At 33.7% G+C, this 20720-nt stretch overlaps 1 protein-coding gene across 7 annotated transcripts in view; it reads right to left on the bottom strand.

Annotated features, from left to right (window-relative positions):
• CNTN1 (contactin 1) overlaps nucleotides 1–20720 on the bottom strand; it is a 340010-nt gene that overhangs the window by 208536 nt on the left and 110754 nt on the right. For 2 of the 7 annotated variants that reach the window (XM_076007181.1, XM_076007185.1), the window contains exon 3: nucleotides 5169–5483. The exons of the other annotated variants lie outside the window; for them this stretch is intronic. The gene's annotated coding sequence lies outside the window, so the exon portion shown is untranslated. The remainder of the gene's footprint in view (nucleotides 1–5168; nucleotides 5484–20720) is intronic. 7 annotated transcript variants of the gene reach the window in all.

Raw genomic sequence — 20720 nt, 5'->3', positions numbered from 1 at the left:
GTTTCACAGGCTTAATTTAGTAGAAATATTTTTTAGTTAGCATGCATGTTATAGTTGCCTACCAGATATCAAACAGATTATGTAAACAATACTAGCATTTGGTAATTACGATTTCAAGATTTCAAAATTTTATATTCAAGTAGTATAAAAATATTTCCCTCAGCATTGATTTAGCTGTTTGACAAAGTATATGCTTGTTTACATGTAGTAGATATGACATACCACGAGTTAAAGCAGTCTCATAAAAATATTTAAAACTTTAGACATATATATTATCATAAGACTGAAAACTTCTAATTGTCTATTAATATTTCTGGAGGATATACCCTCTCTCTATCAACCACAGCTTACAAAATAGTTAAACTTATTTTTATAGGAGAGTCGCTCAGAATTTACCCTTAAATTCAAAATAAGGTAACAGTTTAATAAACAGGTAATGATTAAAAACAAGACTGATTTAAGTACTGGAAATATAATATCGCTATTTATGTTAATTTGTATTAAAATTTCAAAGTTGTTTTTCATGCTTGTTTTGATATGGGGTTTATTATTTCGATTTGCTAAGGACAACAAATCTGGAGAGGACTGCCATCGGAAAGACAGCTTGTTCTACTCACAAATCGCGAGAGAAAAGGCACATCATGCCATGGAAGCCACGTGGAGAAGCACTGAGGCTGGTCAGGGGGCAATGGGAGAGAGGAGAAGGAATGAGAGGAAGGAATGAGAGAAGCAGGGGGAGTGTTTTAGGATTGGCTAGTTTGAATAATTTCAACAGGTTCTGGAGCACAGGGGCCATCACCAGTCGTCTGGTACCTGTCCCTGAGATGATTAAGGAGGAACAGTCCCTCCAGGGTCAGCAAAGCTAAAGCATCAGAATATAGGAAATAAAAGATGTGGTTAATACAATACAGTCATGAATCACTTCACTATGTGAATAAATTTTGTAAAATACATCCTTAGGTGATTTTTGTCATTGTGCAAACATCATAAAGTGTACTTACACAAACCTAGATTGTGTAGCCTACTACACACGTAAGCTATATGGTAGAGCTCCTAGGATACAAACTTGTACAACATGTTACTGTACTGAATACAGTAGGCAACTGTAACACAAATGGAAAAGTATTTGTGTATCTAAACATGGAAACAATCCAGTAAAAATATGATATTATAGTCTTATGGGACCACTGTGGTACATATGGTCCCTCATTGGCTGAAACATCATTATACCGTGCATGAGTATATTTAATTTGGGATTGAGAAACATTAAAAAGAAATGTTGAGAATTTAGCTGATTCACGGGTCATAAACTTTTTTAGCATAAAATCCCTCCTGTAGGATTAGATAAGGTCTGTGGGTGCCCACTGCTTAATAAAATCAAGTCTAAACATATTATTCTGGCAATCAAAGTCTTAATAACTTGCTCCCACCTTGTTCATTCTCTACTGAACCCATCCAATCCCTCCATTTCAGTCCTAACATTAGAATATATAGTGTTAATTTTTTCTTCCGTGCCTTTATGCATAGTCTTAGTTCTGGTTCCATTTTAAAATTTGAATATGGGTCCTTATTTCTCCTATGATAGTAAAACTTTTTACCACATATTTCAGCTGACCCTATGTTGTACCTTTTCCCCCCTGTATTTGATTTCTTTGCTCCCAGAAAGCACAGGGTCTTCATCCTCCTTTGCATCTACAGAACCATAGTACTTGGCAAAATCACACCAGAAGATTCTTAATAAACACTTCCTTGTTGCACTGAGTTGTCTCGTGAGAGGAAAGAGTGTTAAACAATGAAAAATGGGGTGAAAGGTGCATTTATAATAGGAAATATGTTGGTTAAACATTCATGAAGCTATATTAAAATGACACACTCCTCAGAGTCAACTCCTAAGAGCATATCTGAAAGAGAGATGTTGCTATAAGCTAATTACTCAGGGAAAATATTTTGAGGAGGAAATAATTTTATCATTTTCTCCAATGAGAGGGAAAAGAAGATGGAATCTCCTGTCATCACTCTGTTATAGATTCATATGAAAAAGTTTTATGTGAATTTTACAAAGCTTCAGGACTGTTTTCTGAAGAACTCGATGGGAAGTTTCCTTGTCATGCAAACACAAACTCTGATATAATTAATTTGTATATGTGTTATAGCTTTTAAAAACAGGTATATTATCATTCTTCAAATACTTTTAAGTTTTCTCTTCCATCTTCTGTAAGTGATCTACACCTTTTCCATAATCCTAGTTAAATATTGTGTGTGTGCATATGTATGTACACATACACGCATAAAGTTTTCTACTTAGATTCTTTTCTTTTCTTTTCTTTTCTTTTCTTTTCTTTTCTTTTCTTTTCTTTTCTTTTCTTTTCTTTTCTTCTCTCTCTCTCTCTCTCTCTCTCTCTCTCTCTCTCTCTCTCTCTCTCTCTCTCTTTCTTTCTTTCTTTCTTTCTTGATGAGCACTCACTGTTTCACCCACGCTGGAGTGCAATGGCACGATCGTAGCTCACTGCAGTCTCGAATTCGTGGGCTCAAGCAACCTCCAGCCTTAGCATCCCAGATAGGACTACAGGAATAGGCAACCATATCTGGCTACGTTTTTTACTTTTTGTAGAGACAGGTTATGACTGTGTTGCCCTGCTTGGTCTCAAGCTCCTGAGCTCAAGCAATCCTCCTACCTCAACCTCCTGAGTTTCTGGGATTGTAGAAATGAGCTCCTGTGCCCAGCTTAGATTTATTATAAGTACAAATATCCCTTAACTACATCAGTATTTATTCCTTATAAGAAATGTACAGCTTACCATTTTAAAATATTCTTGTCAACTTATTTCTCACTCTACTAAGTCACTTTTAAAATTCAATTTTAAAGTAAATTATAAAACCTTACATTAATGAACATGTTATTTCAGAATTTTATATATTGATTTTTAAGAAGCATTAACAATATATAGCAACTATGAATTAAGTACATTTGTCTTTTTAAAATCTCATATTTTATATTTCACTACTCTCTCATTCTATTTCCCCTCATTCATTTTTATTATATCTTTTTATAATATCATCAGACTCCTTTTCCAAATATATCTTATATGATTAAACCTTGCCATAACAATCACTATCTAAATTCATTTTGGTGGTTCACCTCATATATATTGAGATTTATATTCAAAAATTCTCATTCATTTCTTGTTAGTTTTTCCCAATTGATAGCCTATAAAAATTAAGTATAACTGCTGTGGGAATTGGAAATGGAGCACATCTCACCCCAGATTTCCCTCACTTGATACGGGAACTGCTCCTTATCTGACCACCAAGAACTTTAAATGAGATTGATTACTGGTTTGGGTTGAGACTAGAAGGGAGACAGAGAGGTTTAGACAAGTACAAAGGCAATGCTTTTCGGATCCCTTTGTTTATACACTCTCCTCATGTTAGTCCATTAATTCTACTGCTCTGATCTTGTCATCCAGCACGGAGGCTTTTATTCTGCTGTCACTTCACCCAGATCCAACAAGTAGCACTGCCATTCTGCTCATTACTCAGAATTTAGTGAGTGTCATTAGGCAATAAATATCTTTACGTTTCAGCTCCCCTCCATTCTTCCTCATTTTCCTCTAGATTCTATTTTACTAGCTGGTCATGGGGCAGCTCAGTCAGGAGGAATTTGAACAGAACTGAACACCATGACTCAGCATCAGGAGACTCCTAAGATATATAGGTAGTTACTTCTTCCTTTCTTTCCCTCCCTAATGAAAAAGTCTACGTGTGGTTTTCCTCTTATTCCTAAACGAGATCAGCTTTCAAGATTTAAACAGTTCTCTGTTCTGTAATGCCTTCTGTGTACAGCACCACCATGCAGTTGACAGAAAACCCAAGTGATGTAGTAACACTGTAGCAGAATTGAAATGCACTGTGAAATGCTAGAAAAGTAGTTTTCCTGTGCTCTTGTTATCATCATTGCTCTATATTTCTTTCTTTAAAAAACAAATGATGCCTAGTTTTCAACACATTCTTGTCCTTATCTATTTCAGTTCTTGATAGATGATTTAGCAAATATATTTTTAAAAACAGAATTAATAAACATACTTGAGGAAGTAGATACATATATATATTATATAGTGTATATTATGTTTTATAAATTTCTATTATATATGTATGTATGTGTATGTTTGTATGTATATCCACTAATAATGTAAATTTACTATGGAAAAGTAACCTCAAAGAATTTTACTGTATCTAGAGTCTCTTACTGAATATTTGTAAATGCTATTTTCTCACCCTAAAGAGATGTCCAGGAATTCATATCATGCTGAACATTATATGTATACTTGTTAGTTATTTGCCATGCTAGTTAAGCAAGCAGCTTTCATTCATAAAGATTTCTGACAAATATAGTAATACAATACTATGTTTTCCAGTTTTTGTAAATTTTATTTGGCTCTTTAATATAGTGAGTTCTACAATTGTCTTAGTTAAATTTTTAAAACACCAAGAAAGAAATAAAACTCTCTTTTGAGTAAATTCCACAACATGCTACCTATCTGTACATTTTGGAGTCAGGCATTCTTGATAGGTGGAAAAACAAAACCAAACCACTACAGGTAGAAGTCAAACTGTCATGTTTCTGACAGCAAGGTCTTCCCTCAAGGACATGCTAGTCCAAATTGTTTTAATTCCACACGCTCAATTTGTATGCAACACAATATTTGAATTTGACTACGTCAGTGCTCTCTGCTACTTCTAGGAGGAGTGAGCATTTTTGGTGGCTACCAACATGTTTTACTAGAATTTGAAAATGCTGCCATTAAGGAAATAATCTGAGCCAACATGATGCCACAGCCCTGCTAAAACTTCCCCACAAGGAGGTAATTTTCACTTATTGATTCAGCTTACTCTCGGGCTGCCCCTCCTCAATGTGCAGTCTTCCACACATCTGAGCTCTGGTACATTCTTGAAAAGCTTTTGCATGAAAAACAAAATCCCCTACTAAGGTCCAATACTGTCAAACATATAAAATAAAGTCACCTCCCATTAACATAACAATTGAGAGCCCTGACTGTGGCATTGCAATACTGAGGTCTGAGTCAACCTTACTAATATGGCATCATCATCCTAACTCAGCACATTCTAGTTTACAATTACCTAACCTAGACAAAAAATCTTGGACTTACCTTATGTGTTGTTATCTGTCGTTCTGGGTATAATATCTATTGCAAATTGTCCATTTGATCAAATATACTAGCAGTTATACCACAATACGCCTCTCTCCTGCAGCAGAAAGCAAGTTAAAAGGACTTCACGCTGTGACCTCAGAGGCAGGCACAGCCGCTCCCATCCTTCAGCCAACCTTCTGGGTAGAGCAGGTTAGATGACAGCAAAGCTGGCTCTCTACATAGCGATACTTTCAAATAACGCATTCTGTGCTGTGAGCTGGGAGATTTACATCTTCCAAATTCGGCTGGCCCGAGTCAATGCTGCTTCTATGCCTGAAAATATTAAGCATTTCACTGCAGTCACTTAATGCAAGAAACTATCTGAGGAGACTTCACAAACCCTGTCATTCTGTTCGGAGACTAAAGAATGAGCACCGCATGCATAATTCATGCATTAAAATCTTCAATGCACTTCCTGTAGTCGCTGTTCTATCCAGTAATGGGCTATTGATCACCTCACCACTAAGACAACTGGAGCTCTGCGATTGGTTTATTTCCACAAATAAAATTACAACCTAAATCACAGGCAGAAGCCTCCAACCCTGCAGCATCCACTCGGGTAAAACATTCACACGGAGGAGATGACATTTGCATACTGCAGAATATTTAAACTGGACTCTCTCTTTGGCAGAAATGCTACAGCATCTGCTTTCTTTTATTCAAAAGAAATACTTCCTGCAGATTTCGGCTGAATATTTTACATTGTAAGTGAGATATACAGAGTTGTATTTTTCCTATCATTTCTGGAATATCAATAAGGCTAAATAAAAATTAAGAAAATAAATAAATAAATCAAAGAGAGTTATAAATGGCTATAAAGTATAGGAGTTTTTACATGGGCTCATTTCAATAATCTTTCTTAGACTTTAATTTAGAAATAAAAAATTATTTCATTTCAATAATGTGGAAGGGGTTATCTTTTGAAAAATCGTGATAGCAGGTACATGCTCATCAATATTAACTACTTTGGACCATAAACACCTTTACTCTGGGTGTGTCAGTGGTTCTGAGGGTTCTTTCTCTTAGAATTTAAGCTTCTAAGCACACACCATTGTTTTCACTGACTGAAAAAATGCAGACTTTAAAACAAAACGTGCATTTAATTATGCTAATATTCATCAAGGGAAAACACAGATTGCATTTTAAAATGTCACAATAGTATTTATAAAAACACTATGGCAGGAGATCCGTGCAAAACAGTAAAGGCATATATATCTATACAAGAAATGCTTTCCATTTTTCAAAGTGTGTTGGATGTGAAGACTAGTTGTCTTATTTTTCCACCAAAAGAGGACTGAACATGATTCTGTTAAGGTCATTAAGACATCTAAATCCATATCTTCCCAAAGTCTCTTTTTATACGCACATTCACACACACACACACACACACACACACACACACACTCAATTGATATTTCTATGTCATTGCACCTTATCATTTGTAAAACTAGAGAGAAACCTTCAGGTTCACAGCTCAAGACTAAAGAATAACAGTCAGAGTATAACCAAAGTTTCTCATCTGACATTTATGCTCTAGAGAGCCAATTCTTCCTTGGAGAAGACATGGTCACGGTAATTTTTAGTCAACAAAAAATAATAGCTGATATCAGCCTTCAAGTTTAGTAGAGATGCTGATAACAATAAGAACGGAGTTCAGGAATGTCCAGCGAAGTATGTTTTCCTTCCAAGTGTATGTAAAGCACAATCCCCACTAAACCACTGAGCATAATCCCTGCTAAACCACAGAGGAGACAATTGCAAGTGACTGCTAAAGATTATGCTAAAATGTTCTAAATGGAATTCTGAGAAATTACAATTACTTTATCTATTATGTATTCCATGTTCCATAGTGTTTTGTTCTGCCCTTGGGTAACTTATATTCTTATATTTGCACATATTGCCACTAAACAAATACACTTAAAGTAAAACACATATTATACCTTATTTTATAATATTTATCTCTCTTAAGACTAATATTTTTATTCTTTAAATTAAAGATTGAAATGCCTCACACATTTTAAAAATTACAGAATTTTCATTAGTTTAATCATCTATAGAAGCAATTTAATAGGAAGAAATATCTCATTTAAAAATAGTAGATATTTGAAAATTTTGAAATTCATTGGGTACAAAGATATAGAATACCATCATTTATGAAACCTAAATTACTGACATAACCCACATTAATTACAAATGTAAGCATTCAAAATGTAAGCTCCTTGAAATTACATGATTCAACAATGCATAGCCAGCTGGCTAAGAAGAACATTAGCTGAGTCTATCTCTCTTTCTACAGTGAGTGGGACAAAAGCCAGTATCTTTTCTCACATACAAATATCCATGATCCAAATCTAAAATGAAGACTGCAACTTTGCACCTGCTTGGTAGATTTTCACAATTCAATTGTCTGAGGATGGAGAGAGAGATGAGAAACAAGCACCCCACATCTTCTTCATCATCATCATCAATCTAGAATAGATCAAGATTAGGAACCAGTAAAGGAGAGAAAGATATGCATGAGAAAAACCACGGAGATAGTAAATCCCAAAGAAATCAAGGAAAAGAGGCAGCAAGTCAGCCTTGAATGGAAATGATAGGGGAAAGCAGATAATTGTACTCTCAGATAAAACAAAGCCCAAGGCTGTAATAAAGAGCCAACTTTCATTTTTCAGAAATCTGGCTATGCCTGAGTAAAAAAAAAAAACAAAACACTTAACTGATCTTTTCAAATGGATGGAAAACAGAGATGTCCACTTTAGATAGATGTGGTGTCTTTGCAGATCAAGAGGCTTTCCAATACTTTGAATTTATAGTGCATGTGAAATGGGGAGTGAATTCTGTAATGCACATAGGGTCAATAAAATGAATAAAAATTTGGGAATAAATCAAAATATATTTTCTTTGTTAAATCTGTGATATCTATGAAGAAGTATAATTACCCAACCTGACTACTGTCATTTGGAAAAATGCATAATCTCTCTCCATTATAAAAAAATAATGCCATTAAAAGTTAGGAAAAGAATTTAGCCTACTAAAGTTTCTACATTCTTGAGCTCAAGGGGGTAAGTACTGTGGGAGAAGATTGCATTTGTTTTCTGAGATTTATGCCATTCTTTCTACTTTTCTCTCTGTGTCCTATCAATACCATAGCCACTCCATAATCATACCTCATTATTATAATTTTTAAAAACCCGCATTTTTTGTATACCTTCTACTTGCAAGGAATTACACTAAATGCTAGGAAAACAAATATCTACAGATCAGTGGCTGCCTCCAAGATGTTCATGTGTGAGGAAAACAGGTAAACACATTAATGCAGTGATGAATATGCTACTATGATATACACTGAGATATGAAAATGAGATAATTACCAAAGCATGTAGAACTATGTCTGTATGTTAAGTCATGCTAGGTAAATGTTAATTATTTTATTTTTCTACTACATGAGGCATAGCAGGAGAAGAAATATTGGCATTACCATCTACCCATGGGGGCATTAGAAAATTATCCATTGAGAGGGGTGATATTTAAAGACATTGGGTGTTATAATGGAAATAACATGAGCTTTAATGCTTAACAAATTTGATATTAAACTCAGGCTTTGCTGAATTAAGTTTGTGACCTTGGTCACACCATTCATAGTTCATGAGCATCAGTTTTACTACATAGAAATCAAGGTGAATATGTATCTTCTTAGGTTTTGTGAAAACTGGATAAATCACTTACAGCACATTTGAAAGATTAAAAATTTTTCAAACATACAGTTTTTGTAGTCAGTCAATGAGAGTTTAAATCCTGCCTCAATTTCCTTATCTCTAAAATGGGGATTTTTATCAACCTCATGGAGTTATTACAACATTTAAATATTGCAGTATCTTTATGCCACTTAACACAGTTCCTGACACAGTAAGAATTTTAGAAACATTAATTCATTTCCTCCCACAGCTTAGTCTCAGAAGAAAAGGCTTGAAGAGAAAAGCATTTTTGGTAAATGCTCAAAGGCCAAAGAGAACACTGGCCTTTGCAGGGAGGCAGGATCCCACATAATGCACTTGAGAAACTCAAGTATCTATATGACAAGGACTTTGAATACAATGGACAGTTTGTCAGGTGACAAGTCAAAGCTATGCACAATCTGATTTATATAAGGCTTTTAAAAAATTCTGTTAAAATCTCAATCATATAGGACATTTCTAACACTATTACGGTGTTTGATGCTATTCTGCAGAAAAAGAAATATTTAAAGATTTTGCCAAGAGTAATGATGAGATTTAGTGGGGGGATTGATAGGCTGAATGCCTATCAGAGGCAAGGAATACGTTGAATAGAATACCATTTGTTGTCTCTCAGAAGTGATGAGGGCCTAAATAAGGCAGTTATAGGTATATGATGAGGAGGAAAATATTCTAGAGATATTTAAACATTAAAGTCAATAGTACTAAGTAGTAGTATGAGGTTGGGAGGGATCACAGAAGATTTAGGGTTGTGATTTGGGTAATTCAAAGTCTTCCTTTCTTCACTCCTACCAAAAAACCCAAAACCCAAAATGAAACCAAAACAAAAACCTACTGGTATTTTGAGAATATGATGAGATAGTGAGAAAATAATATTAGACATAACAAAATATGGGTAAACCAGGAAGCAAGAAAAAGAGTTGGTGAAGAGTTGGACACATAAATTTTCCAACAGACAGTTGGGTAGTGAGGTTGTAGTCCACTAAATAGGTTTAGGAATGACCAGGACTGCTTAAGCTATGAAAGTTGATGAAATAACACAAGGCTAAAAGTGTACAGTAAAAAGAAAGTGGAGGATGAAGCCCTAGTATGTAGATAAGTAAATGTACGTAAAACCCTTCTTATAACATCTTGACATATTAATAAATGAACAACAAAGGGGAAAACTGTTAGTAATTGATGTCTACTATAAGGCTGGAACAATGCTTAGTACTGTACTAAACTGATTTAATTTGATCATCACAGAGCCCTTATCAGTTGAGTAGCATGTATTTCCATTTCCATTTTAGCATGAAAAGGCATGCTTTTAAGAAAAATTAAGTAATTTAGCCAAGTCACATGACCAATGAACAGGTGAGCTGGAAGTCACATCCTTAATTTGAGTTCATAGCTCAGGTACCTTTCTATCACATCAAGCTGCTGAACCACCTCCCAGAACTACAGTCAGAAAGAAATGTTTTCTTCTCATTTCTTTGCCTTCTTATGTCCAAGAAGGCAAAAGGTTAATTTTGTATAAAAAGCATGTATAGTAATCACAACTAATTAAAAAAATTAGAGAAAAAAGAACAGTATGAAAAAAATGAACAATATAGAAAAGAATGAACATTTACTATGTTCCAAATATATAATATTGTACATATGTATGTATATATATCTTCATATTTATATCATTATATCAAAATTAATTTATAAAGAATGTTATCACTGCATTCTAGAGATAAGAAAACTGGCTGAAATAATTTAAGCAACTTTCTTAATGGTATATAGATATAAAGATAAGAATTTGAGTTACATATGATAAAATCCTGTGTTTATTGCATTATATAATACTTTAATAGTATTTTTAAAAATTCATTTATGAAAAATAAAATAGAGCTACGGGAAGCAACATAGATAGAGCTTACAAGCTTAACACTGAGAAAAGAAGTATGGAAGAACTCATACATCACAATTCCAATCATATAAAATTTTAAAAATCAAGACAGTAAGATAGGATTATAGTTTGTCTAGAGATATGTGCAAATAAATGGAAAATAATAAAGAAAGATCTGAGAAACATATAAATACCAAATTCAGGATTGTAGTTACTTGAGGGGAGAGGAAGAGAATATGATTGGAGAGAATTTCAGAGAGGACTTCAAGTTGCATATAGTTTTATTTGTTAAGCTGGTAGTAGAACATAAATTTTTATTTTGCTTTCATATACTATCTAAATTATGTAATTTGATGAAATAACACAAGGCTAAAAGTGTACAGTAAAAAGAAAGTGGAGGATGAAGCCCTAGTATGTAGATAAGTAAATGTACATAAAACCCTTCTTATAACATCTTGACATATTAATAAATGAACAACAAAGGGGAAAACTGTTAGTAATTGATGTCTACTATAAGGCTGGAACAATGCTTAGTACTGTACTAAACTGATTTAATTTGATCATCACAGAGCCCTTATCAGTTGAGTAGCATGTATTTCCATTTGCATTTTAGCATGAAAAGGCATGCTTTTAAGAAAAATTAAGTATTAATAAAACATTTTAGAAAGGAGGAAAGTAATATAAGAAAAAAAATCCCAACGTTTTACAGCTGGGAAGAATTCAAAATAGTTGCTTCAAGCAAGCTCAACTAGCAACAAGAAGCACAGACAAAAAATTTAATAAATCAAGGAAAACAATACACAAACAAAAGATGTTCAGCAAAGAGAGAGTAATAATAATAAAAAAGGAATGAAACAGAAATTCTAGAGGTGAAAAATATAATGAATGAAATGGAATATGCAATAGAGAACAACAACAGACACAATCAAGCAAAAGAAAGAATCTGAATTCAAAGGCAGAGCATTTAATACATTAGCTGCCATGTGAGTTGTATTTAATTCACACTAGTTTTGAGCCTCGGGCCTCATGAAGCATATGTAACTCACATGTCTCTTCAACTTGGGAGCTACAAGAAATATTTCTCAAGTTGCATATAACTCACACACAGAAAACCATAAAAAATAATGTTTTTTTCATTAAATTAGAAAGGATCATTTTGTTTTTGAAATTTTTATTCTAGTTTCATAATAAAACAGCATGGCCTCAAGGAAAAAACATTTGTAGTGTGGCAGTCAATGTGTTAAAAATATCCAGTCAGAGGAAAAAAGAAGAGTGAATAAAAAGGAATAAAGAAACTCTGGTATTTACCAAATACTATCAAATTGCATTGTAGATATTAGAAAAGGAAAAGAGAAATAAAAAGGAATAAAACTTCCCTGTAGAAAAATATAAAAATCAAGGTACATTAAGCCCAGTTTTCAACCAGGTTCCAACCAAAGAAGACTTCATCAAGACAAACTATAATTAAACTGTGAAAAATAAAAGACAAGGAGAGAATCTTAAAAGTAGACAAAGAAAAGAAGTCCCTCACATATAAGGAAATACTATTAAGACTATCAACAGATTTCTCAGCAGAAAATTTGCAGAGTAGGAAACAATGGGATTTTCAAAGTGCTTAAAAAAATGCTGTCAACCAAGAATATTTTACACAGCAAAGCTATCCTTCAGAAATAAAGGAGATATAAATACTTTTCTAAACAAACTAAAGCTAAGAGAGTTCATTCCCACTAGACCTGTTCTCCAGGAAATGCTAAAATGTGTTCTTGAAGATGAAATGAAAGGATGTTATAATTAGTACTGTTTTTATATGAAAGTATAAAACTCACTGATAAAAGTAAGTACATTGTGAAATTAGGAAAACTATTACACTATAATGGTGGTATGTAAATCTTATTCTAGTATTAAGGTTAAAAAACTATTAAAAATATAGCTACAATAATTTTAATGGATACACAATGTAAAAAGATATAAACTGTAACATAAAAAACATAAAATGTGGGGGAGTAGTAAAAGTGTAGAGTGTTTGTAATCAAAGTTAAGTAATTATCCATTTAAAACAGACTGTTGTAACCATAATACATTATATGTGAGCCTCATGGTAAACACAAAGTAAAAAGCCCTAGTAGGTATACAAAAGATAAAGAGAAAGCAATCAAAGTATATCACTACAGAAAATAATCAAGTCAAAAAGAAAAAGACCAAGAGAGAAAGAAAGAAAGAATCTTCAAAACAAGCAGAATCAATTAACAAAATGAGAGTATTAAATTCTTACCTATTTAAAAGTACCTAGAATGTAAATGGTTTAAATTCTATGAACAAAAGATATAGAGTGGCTGAATGAATCACAAAAACAAGACCCAAATACATGCTGCATACTAGATACTCACTTGAGCTTTGAGGACCAAAAGTAAATTGAGCAAAATTTATATCCTTAAGAGAAGGTAAACATGAAGGAATAATTTTTGAGGCTAGCTTTTGTTATCAAAACTAGATACCAAAGATAGATAAGCACACTACACAAAAGAAAATTACAGGCCAATATCCTGATGAACAAAGATGCAGAATTCCTCAGTGAAATACTACCAGACTGAATTCAACAACAAAAGTATCACACACCGTGATAAATGGTATAAAATGATAAAAGCTTGTCTACTGTTTTAATGAGATTTGACAGCTTTTGACAGTGGCTTTCATTTGTAAAGTGCGTGAAGTCTGCGGCATCCAGGCACAGGCCTGGCTGGCCGCTGGCCCTGGCCCAGGCGCAGACCTGGGCGCTGGGCGCCTCCGCCGTGGAGACGCTGGAGGGAGACGTGGCCTTGCGGCTTCACTCTTGGCCCCGTAGCAGAACACTGTAAAACGCCTGTGTCTTTGCAGCCATCGCACGCTTCCCAGCTATCTGTGTTCCTTGTGGGCAAACAAAAGCTGGATCTCACCCACAGCACAGGCCTCTCTGAATGTCCTTAGTCTCCAGAGAGCCAGGGGTGCTGTGGCCAGAGCTATACTGTGGTCACGTGGCCGGCGGGTGGGGCCGGGCAAGATTCTATTTTATGTAACTCAGACTCGGTGCCGCCCCCGCTGCCATCACGAGCTATGCATTTCCGCCCTTTCCAGCGAGCTCGGCGTCTTGCTCGGAAAGTGGACGTGTGTCTGTGTCTGTCATGGAACTTACCAGCAGAAACCCTCAATCCTATGCTACAGATTTACCAAAAATTGTTGTCTTTTAAGTTTCATTCCTTTAAAATGTATAGTATTTTAGGAGAAAGCAATAAACAGTTGATCTTGTGTATGTGAAAAAAAAATGGAAGAATGTTTCAATATATACAAATCATAAATATGATATACCATATCAACAGAAAGAAGAACAAAAATCATTTGATTATCTCAATAAATACAAGACAAACATTTGTCAAAGTTCAACATCTCTTCTTGATTAAAACTCTCAAAACCTAGGTATAGAAGAAACTTATCCCAATGCAAGAAAGGTCATATATAAAAATCCCACAGCTAACATTGTAATCAATGGGGAAAAGCTGAAAACTTTCCCTCCAAGATCCAGTACAAAGCAAGAATGTTCACTCTCACCACTCCTTTTCAACACAGTACTAGAAGTCCTAGTCAAAGCAATTAGACAAGAAAAAGAAATAAAAAGCATCCAAATTGAAAAGGAAGAAGGAAAGCTGTTTCTTTTTGCAAATGATATGATATTATATATAAACAGCTTTAAATATTCCACCATAAAACTCTTAGAACTAATAAATAAATTCAGTAAACTTACAAGATACAAAATCAACATACAAAATCAGGCATGTTTCTATACACTAACAATGAACTCCCTGAAAAAGAAATTAAGAAAATAGTACCATGTACAATAGCATTAAAATAATAAGATACCTAAGAATAAATTTAACAAGGAGGTGAATGATCTGTGCACTGCAAATGATCTGACATTTATGAAATATATTGAAGAAGACACCAATAAATGGAAAGCTATCTCCTACTCATGGATCAGAAGGATCAATACTTTCAAAATGTCCACACTTCCCAAAACAACCTACATACAGTTTCAATGCAATTTCTATAAACATTCCAACAGCATTTTCCCCCCAAATAGAAGAAACATTCTAAAGTTTTTATGGAGTGACAAAAGACCCCAAGTAGTGCAAGCTATCTTGAGCAAGAACAAAGTAGAAGACATCACGCTTTCTGATTTCAAATTATATTGCTAAGCTTTAGTAATCAAAACAATCAGTTTATATTATTAACAGTTTAAAAACAGACACATAGATAAATGGAACCAAATAGAAAGCCCAGAAATAAACTCACACATATAAAGCCAACTAATCTTCAATAAAGGTGCCAACAATGCATGATGAGGAAAGAATAATCCCTTCAATAAATGGTGTTCAGGAATTGGATTTCTATATGCAAAAAAAAAAAAAAAAATTAAAGATAAGACCTGAAACCATAAAATTCCTAGAAGAAAACATAGGGAAAAAGCTCCATGAGCTTGGTCTTGGCAATGACTTTTTGGATACCAAAAGCACAGACAACAAAAGCAAAAATAAACAAGTGGAACTACATCAAACTAAAAAGTGTCTGCACAGCAGAGGAAACAATCAACAAAATGAAAAGGAAACCCACAGAACCCATTGAATGAGAGGATATATTTGTAAACCACATATCCAATAAGCAGTTAATATCCAAAATATAAGGAACTCAACAGTAGAAAAAGCACAAATAACCCAATTAAAAAATGGACAAGTGACCTGAATAGACATTTTTTAAGCAAGACATGCAAATGAACAACAAGTTTATGAAAATGTACTCAACATCACTAATCATCAGGCAAATGAAAATCAAAACTATGATGAGATATCACTTTACATCTATTGAATGACTATTATCAAAAAGTCAAAAAACAACAAATGTCAGCAAAGGTGCTGATGGAACATTACACATTTTAGGTAGGAATATGAATTGCTACAGCCTATGGAATACATAATGGAGATTCCTCAAAAAAATTAAAAATAGAATTACCATATAATCAATCTAGCAATCCCACTTCTAGGTATGTATCTAAAAGAAATAAAAGTACTGTCGTGAAGATATATCTGCATTCCCATGTTCACTACAGCATTATTCACAATAGCCATGTTATGAACACAACCTAAGTGTCCATTGATGCATAAGTGGATGAAGAAATTTGGTGTATATGCAATGAAATATTATTAAACCTTAAAAAAGAAGAAAATTCTGCCAATTGCAACAAGAAGGATGAACCTGGAGAACACTATGATAACTGAAATGTCAGATGCAGAAAGACAAATTCTACATGATCTCACTTATATGTAAAATCTAAAAAAGTCAAACTCATAGAAACAGAGTAGAAGATTGGGTAGCAGGGTGTTTGGGAAAGGGGAAGATGTTGGTCAAGGGTACATATTTGCAGATATAAGAAGAAGAAGTTCTGAAGACCAAATGTACAGCATGGTGACTATAGTTAATAATACTGTATTGTAAGCTTGAAATCCTCTAAGATGGTACATCTTAAATATTCTCAACACAAAAAGCAAAAAAGTTAATGATGTGATGTCACGGATATGTTAATTAGCTTGATTGTGAAAATCATTTAACAAGGTATACAGACCTCAAAACATCACCTTGTGATCGGTGTACACTTTATATACCTTAAGTATATATAAAAATTTTTGTCAATTATACATCAATAAAGCTGAAAAATAATTTAAAAGGATGATTTATCATACAAATGCATGATTGAATAAATGCCAACATCAAAATAGATGATACCTTTACTAAAATATTTGATTAACACATTAAAAACACAGGCTTCCTTTATGGGCTTTCAGCCTTATTATCATTAAAAAGTTACTTATTTTAAAACTTTTGAATCAATGTATTTAAAAGAATAACTACATGATTATAGCACACAATATATTGTATGTATTGTATAAATATATGTGAATGTACATATGTACACAAACATTTTAAAGTTTTATTGAAATATAAGATAACTTCACATTAGTGTACATACTAGGTTTTGTTTCTGTGGTTTTTTTCTTTGTTTTCTTTGAGACAGAGTGTTACTCTGTCACCCTGGGTAGAGTGCAGTGGTGTCATCATATTAACACCTCATAGCAACCTCAAACTCCTGGACTCAATCTTCCTGCCTCAGCCTCCCAAGTAGCTGGGACTACAGGCACATACCAAGATGCTCAGCAATTTTTCTATTTTTAGTAGAGACGGGGTCTCGCTCTTGTTCAGGTTGTTCTCCTGAACAAGACTCCTGAACTCAAGCAATCTTCCCACCTCAGCCTTCCAGAGTACTAGGATTACAGGTATGAGCCACCACACCTGGCCCATTTATATAATGTACAGCAATCCATCTTCTACCAGCCCAAAGAGCAACTATCCTGACTGCTAACAGCATAGATAAGTTTCAACTGAATTTTTAAAATAGTACCATTTAAAACCATTCTGTACAGCTATAAATTTGTACTAATGTTTTATATTCACCTCTTCCCATTCTTATTTGTCTATTGGTTCAAGATATAAAATATAACTATTATACTTTCATTTAATAAGGAAATTTTGCATAAGTCTCTTTTGATATGCATACTTTGGAACACATTTTATCTCCTGTCAAAAACTAAGTCTTAGAGCAGGATATTAATGTATCAGTAAATGCTCTCGTAAAATATTTGTTTATGTGGAGTTATTGCATACGGCACTAAATCAACTTTGCTTCTTCATAAGGAGTTTTATCTTGAAACTAGAGACTGTAATTTCCTGGAAAAGATTTCATCATAGACATTTGCCCTATGAAATCAAAGAGAAAGTCAAAAAAATTTGGAAAACACAACTAATATTTTAGTTCTGGGGAGTAGGTATAGGGATCTTCCTGACCAATGTGATACTTTACTGAAATGCACAAGAATTTCAACTAAAAATAAATAACTGATTTGAAGTAGAGAATAAAAGTCATAATTTATGAGGATAACATATATTCTGGACTGCCATCTTGGTGCAAAACTATCAGATGCAAAATTCTTGGCTAGTGAGACCACTATATCACCTAGTAATAATTATGTTGGAAAAATAAACTAAATTTGAGACACAAAGGAAAACAAATTTAGGGAATAGAGGCAAGAGAAAAACAGGCTTGGGTCATGAAGATGTGAATACAAAGAATAACATCTAGTTTTTTTTTGTTTGGCTAACATTGACTTCAGCCCGCCCTTTGACAAATATCCACTGATGTGGGCTGTGAATTAAAACCCAATCTGGTGCTGGGAATTTAATGGCCCTTGTCCTCAAAGGCTTAGAATCAGTGGTCTATTAGAGCCAGTTCATAACAGCTTGCAAGAGCATATTTTAATTTTCAGGAATTTTGCAAGGTAGTGGTCAAACACAGCCATTATCAATAATTAAATGATATAAACTTACCATTAAATTATATATTTAAAATGATAAATATCCAAAATATATTATTTCCTATACATATTAATATTATCAATGTTTTAGTGGTTATTTACAACTATTTTATCTGTATGGTGGAAATATTTTATAATAATATACTATTGGGCACCTCTTCCCAATTGCACGTTCAGTGATAATCATGTTGGTAGCTTGGAATCAACCATGGTGGAAATATTTAAAAGACCAAAAGCAGCAAATGCTACAATAAAGTTTTTTTCTTTTCCCTGGGGAGCCAGTTGTTTAACATTATCAGAGCATCTCAGCTCACAATTCAATGACTGGATAGTTTTAAAAATAATTAACCCTAACTAACCGCAACAGTAGTGTTTTCCAATCTGATTTTAACAGAATTAACTCAAAATTTTAACTAATATTACCAATGTGGACAGGCAAAAGTTGAGTTGTGGTAACCTATCCTTGGTCAACTGAGCAATGAACCTAAAGGAAAGCCCAGGAAACATTTATCCCAAAAGATCTGAACTTCTTCCCTGTTGACAGTGGAAGAGGCAGTAATCAGGAGACTTTCAAAGATGGTCATACTATCTAGGTGAATGGAGAGTTTAGAAAATCCTTGAGGTTAAAATTTCTTCATCAAAATCATAGCAAAATTTAAATAAAAATTAGGTATAAATATGCTTTAAACAATCTGATTGTACTCCCTTCTTCCATAGTATTAGTAAAAGATAAAGGAAAATGCTAAATGTAATTATATTTAAAATCAGCCCCAAATGTGTATTTTTCCTATGATTGAATAGGTTAATAAGGTAGCCACCTGAAAATGCACAACAATCATTTAAACAGTACAATGGTTTAACAGAGTAAAGACAGACAGTAAGTATCATAGATTCCACTTAAAGAAACATGGAAACAGAGAATGATATTTAGATTCCCACAGTATCTAAGAAGGATCATGTAAAGTCCACTCCCCCCATCTCAGCCTCTCAGAGTGCTAGGATTACAGGTGTGAGCCACTGTGCCTGGCCCACAAAATGAGTTTAAAAAGGAAACTACAGCATCCCAGCCTTCTCTCTAAGCATTAGGCCAACACTAAAGAAATTTGAAGACTGTGTCCCATTGAAGATAACCAGAGTAACAACAGAATTAAAAATTCAGATCCACTTCCCCACATCAAAAACCTAATAGAAGGGACATGCTTATTTTCAGGTATACAGGTAGTCTCTATTGTTCTATACACAATGTTTAGCCTTTGAATTTATGAGATACACACACACACACACACACATACACACACACACACACTCAAAGCAACCAATTTTCAAGAACAAAGCAATCAACTAAATCAAACTCAGAGATGGCCCTGATATTAAAACTATCAGATAGGGATTTAAAAATAACAGTGATTAACTTACTAAAGGATATAGAGGGAAGAGTAAGAAACATCCATGAACACATGGAGCATCTAAGCAGAGAGATGGAAACTTTAACACATTGGCTGCCATACTAGGAAAAATATTTTTTCCCTGGGGCCACAGTGTTTTATTCAAACAATCATTTCTAATTTGTTACTTTTTATTGTTTTCTGTGTATGAGTTAAATGCAATGCAATCCACACTTTTAGAATTAAATTGTCAATATTGATTATAACAATAAAACCATCATTTTTTTTTTTTTGCTTCATGAGGCCCCAGGCTCAAAACTAGCCTGAGTTAAATACAATTCAAATGGCAGTCAATATGTTAAGTAAATGTCAAATGGAAATACTCAAAATATTTTTAAAGATGATAGAAATTGAGAATTTCTCTGATGAACTGATCAGTACACTTGACACGCTGAGGAAATATTCAGTGAACTGGAAGATAGTGTAAAAGAAATTACCCAAATTGACATATGAAGGAAAAACAGTGGAGGTGAGGGGCAGAAACACAGCACAGAGCATCCAAAAACTCCAGAATAATATCAAGTGATAAATAGCAATCATATAAAAAGTCCAGAAGAAAAAGGAAAGAATGGAGTAGAAAATATATTTGAAGTAATAGTGGTTGAAAATGTTCCAAAATAATAAAAGAAATCTAACCATACATCCAAGAAGCTCAGAGAACCTCAAGTAGTATAAATACCCAGGCAAACAAAAACTACACATAGATACATCATAATCATACTTATGAAAACAAAAATAAGAAAAATATATTAAAGGCATTGAGAAGATAGAAAACACATTGTGTACCAGGGAACAAACATAAGAAATTTCACAGACTTAATGTCAGAAACTATGTAAATCTGAAGACATTAGACTGGCATCTTTAAAGAAGCACACAACAACAACAACAACAAAAACAGCCTATCAACCTATAATTCTATACCCAGTGAAATATCTTTCAAAAATGAAGGCAAGACAAAGAAATTTCTGTATAAACAAAGAGATTTCATACTCAGTTCACCTGAATT

The sequence above is a fragment of the Microcebus murinus genome, chromosome 10, assembly GCF_040939455.1.
Source record: "Microcebus murinus isolate Inina chromosome 10, M.murinus_Inina_mat1.0, whole genome shotgun sequence".
NCBI classification, from domain to species: Eukaryota; Metazoa; Chordata; class Mammalia; order Primates; family Cheirogaleidae; genus Microcebus; species Microcebus murinus.
Note: the sequence above shows the minus strand (reverse complement) of the source record. Positions and strands in the feature narration are given on the sequence as shown.